Here is a 7,578-nt window from a genome sequence, read left to right as displayed (position 1 = left end):
CAGCTATGACTTACCGCACTCGTGCAAAATAATAAAACACGGTAAATATATTACTTACACGTGCGTTTTGTTTTGCAAGCGGCGCGAAAAAAATTAAAAAGGGAATGCAACACGAGGACTTCCCAGGAGGTCACCCATCCTAGTACTACTCTCGCCCAAGCACGCTTAACTTCGGAGTTCTGATGGGATCCGGTGCTTTAGTGCTGGTATGATCGCATCCGACATGTTACCCCGGTCTTCGTCCCTTATCCTTGCCCCTCCCAGCTCCACTACAAAGACGATTGTACATTGCTTTGGCCGCTCCCTCTCAACTACGGAGACGAGTTTAACGCGGTTTCCGCCCCTCCCTCTCAACCACACCAGTGCACGCTTGCCGCGCCACAACGCCGACGCTGGACCCGTGAATCGTGAGCACCCAGCTATGAGTTACCGCACTCGTGCAAAATAATAAAACACGGTAAATATATTACTTACACGTGCGTTTTGTTTTGCAAGCGGCGCGAAAAAAATTAAAAAGGGAATGCAACACGAGGACTTCCCAGGAGGTCACCCATCCTAGTACTACTCTCGCCCAAGCACGCTTAACTTCGGAATTCTGATGGGATCCGGTGCTTTAGTGCTGGTATGATCGCATCCGACATGTTACCCCGGTCTTCGTCCCTTATCCTTGCCCCTCCCAGCTCCACTACAAAGACGATTGTACATTGCTTTGGCCGCTACCTCACAACTACGGAGACGAGTTTAACGCGGTTTCCACCCCTCCCTCTCAACCGCACCAGTGCACGCTTGCCGCGCCACAACGCCGACGCTGGATCCGTGAATCGTGAGCACCCAGCTATGACTTACCGCACTCGTGCAAAATAATAAAACACGGTAAATATATTACTTGCACGTGCGTTTTGTTTTGCAAGCGGCGCGAAAAAAATTAAAAAGGGAATGCAACACGAGGACTTCCCACGAGGTCACCCATCCTAGTACTACTGTCGCCCAAGCACGCTTAACTTCGGAGTTCTGATGGGATCCGGTGCTTTAGTGCTGGTATGATCGCATCCGACATGTTACCCCGGTCTTCGTCCCTTATCCTTGCCCCTCCCAGCTCCACTACAAAGACGATTGTACATCGCTTTGGCCGCTCCCTCTCAACTACGGAGACGAGTTTAACGCGGTTTCCACCCCTCCCTCTCAACCGCACCAGTGCACGCTTGCCGCGCCACAACGCCGACGCTGGACCCGTGAATCGTGAGCACCCAGCTATGACTTACCGCACTCGTGCAAAATAATAAAACACGGTAAATATATTACTTACACGTGCGTTTTGTTTTGCAAGCGGCGCGAAAAAAATTAAAAAGGGAATGCAACACGAGGACTTCCCAGGAGGTCACCCATCCTAGTACTACTCTCGCCCAAGCACGCTTAACTTCGGAGTTCTGATGGGATCCGGTGCTTTAGTGCTGGTATGATCGCATCCGACATGTTACCCCGGTCTTCGTCCCTTATCCTTGCCCCTCCCAGCTCCACTACAAAGACGATTGTACATTGCTTTGGCCGCTCCCTCTCAACTACGGAGACGAGTTTAACGCGGTTTCCACCCCTCCCTCTCAACCGCACCAGTGCACGCTTGCCGCGCCACAACACCGACGCTGGACCCGTGAATCATGAGCACCCAGCTATGACTTACCGCACTCGTGCAAAATAATAAAACACGGCAAATATATTACTTACACGTGCGTTTTGTTTTGCAAGCGGCGCGAAAAAAATTAAAAAGGGAATGCAACACGAGGACTTCCCAGGAGGTCACCCATCCTAGTACTACTCTCGCCCAAGCACGCTTAACTTCGGAGTTCTGATTGGATCCGGTGCTTTAGTGCTGGTATGATCGCATCCAACATGTTACCCCGGTCTTCGTCCCTTATCCTTGCCCCTCCCAGCTCCACTACAAAGACGATTGTACATTGCTTTGGCCGCTCCCTCTCAACTACGGAGACGAGTTTAACGCGGTTTCCACCCCTCCCTCTCAACCGCACCAGTGCACGCTTGCCGCGCCACAACGCCGACGCTGGACCCGTGAATCGTGAGCACCCAGCTATGACTTACCGCACTCGTGCAAAATAATAAAACACGGTAAATATATTACTTACACGTGCGTTTTGTTTTGCAAGCGGCGCGAAAAAAATTAAAAAGGGAATGCAACACGAGGACTTCCCAGGAGGTCACCCATCCTAGTACTACTCTCGCCCAAGCACGCTTAACTTCGGAGTTCTGTTGGGATCCGATGCTTTAGTGCTGGTATGATCGCATCCGACATGTTACCCCGGTCTTCGTCCCTTATCCTTGCCCCTCCCAGCTCCACTACAAAGACGATTGTACATTGCTTTGGCCGCTCCCTCTCAACTACGGAGACGAGTTTAACGCGGTTTCCACCCCTCCCTCTCAACCGCACCAGTGCACGCTTGCCGCGCCACAACACCGACGCTGAACCCGTGAATCGTGAGCACCCAGCTATGACTTACCGCACTCGTGCAAAATAATAAAACACGGTAAATATATTACTTACACGTGCGTTTTGTTTTGCAAGCGGCGCGAAAAAAATTAAAAAGGGAATGCAACACGAGGACTTCCCAGGAGGTCACCCATCCTAGTACTACTCTCGCCCAAGCACGCTTAACTTTGGAGTTCTGATGGGATCCGGTGCTTTAGTGCTGGTATGATCGCATCCGACATGTTACCCCGGTCTTCGTCCATTATCCTTGCCCCTCCCAGCTCCACTACAAAGACGATTGTACGTTGCTTTGGCCGCTCCCTCTCAACTACGGAGACGAGTTTAACGCGGTTTCCACCCGTCCCTCTCAACCGCACCAGTGCACGCTTGCCGCGCCACAACGCCGACGCTGGACCCGTGAATCGTGAGCACCCAGCTATGACTTACCGCACTCGTGCAAAATAATAAAACACGGTAAATATATTACTTACACGTGCGTTTTGTTTTGCAAGCGGCGCGAAAAAAATTAAAAAGGGAATGCAACACGAGGACTTCCCAGGAGGTCACCCATCCTAGTACTACTCTCGCCCAAGCACGCTTAACTTCGGAGTTCTGATGGGATCCGGTGCTTTAGTGCTGGTATGATCGCATCCGACATGTTACCCCGGTCTTCGTGCCTTATCCTTGCCCCTCCCAGCTCCACTACAAAGACGATTGTACATGCTTTGGCCGCTCCCTCTCAACTACGGAGACGAGTTTAACGCGGTTTCCACCCCTCCCTCTCAACCGCACCAGTGCACGCTTGCCGCGCCACAACGCCGACGCTGGACCCGTGAATCGTGAGCACCCAGCTATGACTTACCGCACTCGTGCAAAATAATAAAACACGGTAAATATATTACTTACACGTGCGTTTTGTTTTGCAAGCGGCGCGAAAAAAATTAAAAAGGGAATGCAACACGAGGACTTCCCAGGAGGTCACCCATCCTAGTACTACTCTCGCCCAAGCACGCTTAACTTCGGAGTTCTGATGGGATCCGGTGCTTTAGTGCTGGTATGATCGCATCCGACATGTTACCCCGGTCTTCGTCCCTTATCCTTGCCCCTCCCAGCTCCACTACAAAGACGATTGTACATTGCTTTGGCCGCTCCCTCTCAACTACGCAGACGAGTTTAACGCGGTTTCCACCCCTCCCTCTCAACCGCACCAGTGCACGCTTGCCGCGCCACAACGCCGACGATGGACCCGTGAATCGTGAGCACCCAGCTATGACTTACCGCACTCGTGCAAAATAATAAAACACGGTAAATATATTACTTACACGTGCGTTTTGTTTTGCAAGCGGCGCGAAAAAAATTAAAAAGGGAATGCAACACGAGGACTTCCCAGGAGGTCACCCATCCTAGTACTATTCTCGCCCAAGCACGCTTAACTTCGGAGTTCTGATGGGATCCGGTGCTTTAGTGTTGGTATGATTGCATCCGACATATTACCCCGGTCTTCGTCCCTTATCCTTGCCCCACCCAGCTCCACTACAAAGACGATTGTACATTGCTTTGGCCGCTCCCTCTCAACTACGGAGACGAGTTTAACGCGGTTTCCACCCCTCCCTCTCAACCGCACCAGTGCACGCTTGCCGCGCCACAACGCCGACGCTGGACCCGTGAATCGTGAGCACCCAGCTATGACTTACCGCACTCGTGCAAAATAATAAAACACGGTAAATATATTACTTACACGTGCGTTTTGTTTTGCAAGCGGCGCGAAAAAAATTAAAAAGGGAATGCAACACGAGGACTTCCCAGAAGGTCACCCATCCTAGTACTACTCTCGCCCAAGCACGCTTAACTTCGGAGTTCTGATGGGATCCGGTGCTTTAGTGCTGGTATGATCGCATCCGACATGTTACCCCGGTCTTCGTCCCTTATCCTTGCCCCTCCCAGCTCCACTACAAAGACGATTGTACATTGCTTTGGCCGCTCCCTCTCAACTACGGAGACGAGTTTAACGCGGTTTCCACCCTCCCTCTCAACCGCACCAGTGCACGCTTGCCGCGCCACAACGCCGACGCTGGACCCGTGAATCGTGAGCACCCAGCTATGACTTACCGCACTCGTGCAAAATAATAAAACACGGTAAATATATTACTTACACGTGCGTTTTGTTTTGCAAGCGGCGCGAAAAAAATTAAAAAGGGAATGCAACACGAGGACTTCCCAGGAGGTCACCCATCCTAGTACTACTCTCGCCCAAGCACGCTTAACATCGGAGTTCTGATGGGATCCGGTGCTTTAGTGCTGGTATGATCGCATCCGACATGTTACCCCGGTCTTCGTCCCTTATCCTTGCCCCTCCCAGCTCCACTACAAAGACGATTGTACATTGCTTTGGCCGCTCCCTCTCAACTACGGAGACGAGTTTAACGCGGTTTCCACCCCTCCCTCTCAACCGCACCAGTGCACGCTTGCCGCGCCACAACGCCGACGCTGGACCCGTGAATCGTGACCACCCAGCTATGACTTACCGCACTCGTGCAAAATAATAAAACACGGTAAATATATTACTTACACGTGCGTTTTGTTTTGCAAGCGGCGCGAAAAAAATTAAAAAGGGAATGCAACACGAGAACTTCTGTTTTGCAAGCGGCGCGAAAAAAATTAAAAAGGGAATGCAACACGAGAACTTCCCAGGAGGTCACCCATCCTAGTACTACTCTCGCCCAAGCACGCTTAACTTCGGAGTTCTGATGGGATCCGGTGCTTTAGTGCTGGTATGATCGCATCCGACATGTTACCCCGGTCTTCGTCCCTTATCCTTGCCCCTCCCAGCTCCACTACAAAGACGATTGTACATTGCTTTGGCCGCTCCCTCTCAACTACGGAGACGAGTTTAACGCGGTTTCCACCCCTCCCTCTCAACCGCACCAGTGCACGCTTGCCGCGCCACAACGCCGACGCTGGACCCGTGAATCGTGAGCACCCAGCTATGACTTACCGCACTCGTGCAAAATAATAAAACACGGTAAATATATTACTTACACGTGCGTTTTGTTTTGCAAGCGGCGCGAAAAAAATTAAAAAGGGAATGCAACACGAGGAAATCCCAGGAGGTCACCCATCCTAGTACTACTCTCGCCCAAGCACGCTTAACTTCGGAGTTCTGTTGGGATCCGGTGCTTTAGTGCTGGTATGATCGCATCCGACATGTTACCCCGGTCTTCGTCCCTTATCCTTGCCCCTCCCAGCTCCACTACAAAGACGATTGTACATTGCTTTGGCCGCTCCCTCTCAACTACGGAGACGAGTTTAACGCGGTTTCCACCCCTCCCTCTCAACCGCACCAGTGCACGCTTGCCGCGCCACAACGCCGACGCTGGACCCGTGAATCGTGAGCACCCAGCTATGACTTACCGCACTCGTGCAAAATAATAAAACACGGTAAATATATTACTTACACGTGCGTTTTGTTTTGCAAGCGGCGCGAAAAAAATTAAAAAGGGAATGCAACAAGAGGACTTCCCAGGAGGTCACCCATCTTAGTACTACTCTCGCCCAAGCACGCTTAACTTTGGAGTTCTGATGGGATCCGGTGCTTTAGTGCTGGTATGATCGCATCCGACATGTTACCCCGGTCTTCGTCCCTTATCCTTGCCCCTCCCAGCTCCACTACAAAGACGATTGTACGTTGCTTTGGCCGCTCCCTCTCAACTACGGAGACGAGTTTAACGCGGTTTCCACCCCTCCCTCTCAACCGCACCAGTGCACGCTTGCCGCGCCACAACGCCGACGCTGGACCCGTGAATCGTGAGCACCCAGCTATGACTTACCGCACTCGTGCAAAATAATAAAACACGGTAAATATATTACTTACACGTGCGTTTTGTTTTGCAAGCGGCGCGAAAAAAATTAAAAAGGGAATGCAACACGAGGACTTTCCAGGAGGTCACCCATCCTAGTACTACTCTCGCCCAAGCACGCTTAACTTCGAAGTTCTGATGGGATCCGGTGCTTTAGTGCTGGTATGATCGCATCCGACATGTTACCCCGGTCTTCGTCCCTTATCCTTGCCCCTCCCAGCTCCACTACAAAGACGATTGTACATTGCTTTGGCCGCTACCTCTCAACTACGGAGACGAGTTTAACGCGGTTTCCACCCCTCCCTCTCAACCGCACCAGTGCACGCTTGCCGCGCCACAACGCCGACGCTGGACCCGTGAATCGTGAGCACCCAGCTATGACTTACCGCACTCGTGCAAAATAATAAAACACGGTAAATATATTAATTACACGTGCGTTTTGTTTTGCAAGCCGCGCGAAAAAAATTAAAAAGGGAATGCAACACGAGGACTTCCCAGGAGGTCACCCATCCTAGTACTACTCTCGCCCAAGCACGCTTAGCTTCGAAGTTCTGATGGGATCCGGTGCTTTAGTGCTGGTATGATCGCATCCGACATGTTACCCCGGTCTTCGTCCCTTATCCTTGCCCCTCCCAGCTCCACTACAAAGACGATTGTACATTCTTTGGCCGCTCCCTCTCAACTACGGAGACGAGTTTAACGCGGTTTCCACCCCTCCCTCTCAACCGCACCAGTGCACGCTTGCCGCGCCACAACGCCGACGCTGGACCCGTGAATCGTGAGCACCCAGCTATGAGTTACCGCACTCGTGCAAAATAATAAAACACGGTAAATATATTACTTACACGTGCGTTTTGTTTTGCAAGCGGCGCGAAAAAAATTAAAAAGGGAATGCAACACGAGGACTTCCCAGGAGGTCACCCATCCTAGTACTACTCTCGCCCAAGCACGCTTAACTTCGGAGTTCTGATGGAATCCGGTGCTTTAGTGCTGGTATGATCGCATTCGACATGTTACCCCGGTCTTCGTCCCTTATCCTTGCCCCTCCCAGCTCCACTACAAAGACGATTGTACATTGCTTTGGCCGCTCCCTCTCAACTACGGAGACGAGTTTAACGCGGTTTCCACCCCTCCCTCTCAACCGCACCAGTGCACGCTTGCCGCGCCACAACGCCGACGCTGGACCCGTGAATCGTGAGCACCCAACTATGACTTACCGCACTCGTGCAAAATAATAAAACA

At 51.7% G+C, this 7,578-nt stretch overlaps 18 non-coding genes across 18 annotated transcripts; all 18 read right to left on the bottom strand.

The window, feature by feature from the left end:
* Positions 1 to 101: 101 nt before the first annotated feature.
* Positions 102 to 220, bottom strand: LOC119343601. The gene has a single exon (XR_005166175.1). It is a non-coding gene; the product is annotated as a 5S ribosomal RNA (ribosomal RNA).
* Positions 221 to 517: 297 nt separating this feature from the next.
* On the bottom strand, positions 518 to 636 carry LOC119343588. The gene has a single exon (XR_005166163.1). It is a non-coding gene; the product is annotated as a 5S ribosomal RNA (ribosomal RNA).
* Positions 637 to 933: 297 nt separating this feature from the next.
* On the bottom strand, positions 934 to 1,052 carry LOC119343595. The gene has a single exon (XR_005166170.1). It is a non-coding gene; the product is annotated as a 5S ribosomal RNA (ribosomal RNA).
* A 297-nt stretch (positions 1,053 to 1,349) lies between these two features.
* On the bottom strand, positions 1,350 to 1,468 carry LOC119343600. The gene has a single exon (XR_005166174.1). It is a non-coding gene; the product is annotated as a 5S ribosomal RNA (ribosomal RNA).
* A 297-nt stretch (positions 1,469 to 1,765) lies between these two features.
* Positions 1,766 to 1,884, bottom strand: LOC119343590. The gene has a single exon (XR_005166165.1). It is a non-coding gene; the product is annotated as a 5S ribosomal RNA (ribosomal RNA).
* A 297-nt stretch (positions 1,885 to 2,181) lies between these two features.
* LOC119343592 lies at positions 2,182 to 2,300 on the bottom strand. Its single transcript, XR_005166167.1, has one exon. It is a non-coding gene; the product is annotated as a 5S ribosomal RNA (ribosomal RNA).
* A 297-nt stretch (positions 2,301 to 2,597) lies between these two features.
* On the bottom strand, positions 2,598 to 2,716 carry LOC119343586. The gene has a single exon (XR_005166161.1). It is a non-coding gene; the product is annotated as a 5S ribosomal RNA (ribosomal RNA).
* A 297-nt stretch (positions 2,717 to 3,013) lies between these two features.
* On the bottom strand, positions 3,014 to 3,132 carry LOC119343598. The gene has a single exon (XR_005166173.1). It is a non-coding gene; the product is annotated as a 5S ribosomal RNA (ribosomal RNA).
* Positions 3,133 to 3,428: 296 nt separating this feature from the next.
* On the bottom strand, positions 3,429 to 3,547 carry LOC119343594. The gene has a single exon (XR_005166169.1). It is a non-coding gene; the product is annotated as a 5S ribosomal RNA (ribosomal RNA).
* Positions 3,548 to 3,844: 297 nt separating this feature from the next.
* On the bottom strand, positions 3,845 to 3,963 carry LOC119343591. Its single transcript, XR_005166166.1, has one exon. It is a non-coding gene; the product is annotated as a 5S ribosomal RNA (ribosomal RNA).
* Positions 3,964 to 4,260: 297 nt separating this feature from the next.
* Positions 4,261 to 4,379, bottom strand: LOC119343584. The gene has a single exon (XR_005166159.1). It is a non-coding gene; the product is annotated as a 5S ribosomal RNA (ribosomal RNA).
* A 296-nt stretch (positions 4,380 to 4,675) lies between these two features.
* LOC119343587 lies at positions 4,676 to 4,794 on the bottom strand. Its single transcript, XR_005166162.1, has one exon. It is a non-coding gene; the product is annotated as a 5S ribosomal RNA (ribosomal RNA).
* Positions 4,795 to 5,145: 351 nt separating this feature from the next.
* Positions 5,146 to 5,264, bottom strand: LOC119343582. The gene has a single exon (XR_005166158.1). It is a non-coding gene; the product is annotated as a 5S ribosomal RNA (ribosomal RNA).
* Positions 5,265 to 5,561: 297 nt separating this feature from the next.
* On the bottom strand, positions 5,562 to 5,680 carry LOC119343596. Its single transcript, XR_005166171.1, has one exon. It is a non-coding gene; the product is annotated as a 5S ribosomal RNA (ribosomal RNA).
* Positions 5,681 to 5,977: 297 nt separating this feature from the next.
* LOC119343597 lies at positions 5,978 to 6,096 on the bottom strand. The gene has a single exon (XR_005166172.1). It is a non-coding gene; the product is annotated as a 5S ribosomal RNA (ribosomal RNA).
* A 297-nt stretch (positions 6,097 to 6,393) lies between these two features.
* On the bottom strand, positions 6,394 to 6,512 carry LOC119343593. Its single transcript, XR_005166168.1, has one exon. It is a non-coding gene; the product is annotated as a 5S ribosomal RNA (ribosomal RNA).
* Positions 6,513 to 6,809: 297 nt separating this feature from the next.
* On the bottom strand, positions 6,810 to 6,928 carry LOC119343589. The gene has a single exon (XR_005166164.1). It is a non-coding gene; the product is annotated as a 5S ribosomal RNA (ribosomal RNA).
* A 296-nt stretch (positions 6,929 to 7,224) lies between these two features.
* On the bottom strand, positions 7,225 to 7,343 carry LOC119343585. The gene has a single exon (XR_005166160.1). It is a non-coding gene; the product is annotated as a 5S ribosomal RNA (ribosomal RNA).
* Between the last annotated feature and the right edge of the window lie 235 nt (positions 7,344 to 7,578).

Source organism: Triticum dicoccoides, unplaced genomic scaffold (assembly GCF_002162155.2).
Source record: "Triticum dicoccoides isolate Atlit2015 ecotype Zavitan unplaced genomic scaffold, WEW_v2.0 scaffold13383, whole genome shotgun sequence".
NCBI lineage: Eukaryota > Viridiplantae > Streptophyta > Magnoliopsida > Poales > Poaceae > Triticum > Triticum dicoccoides.
Note: the sequence above shows the minus strand (reverse complement) of the source record. Positions and strands in the feature narration are given on the sequence as shown.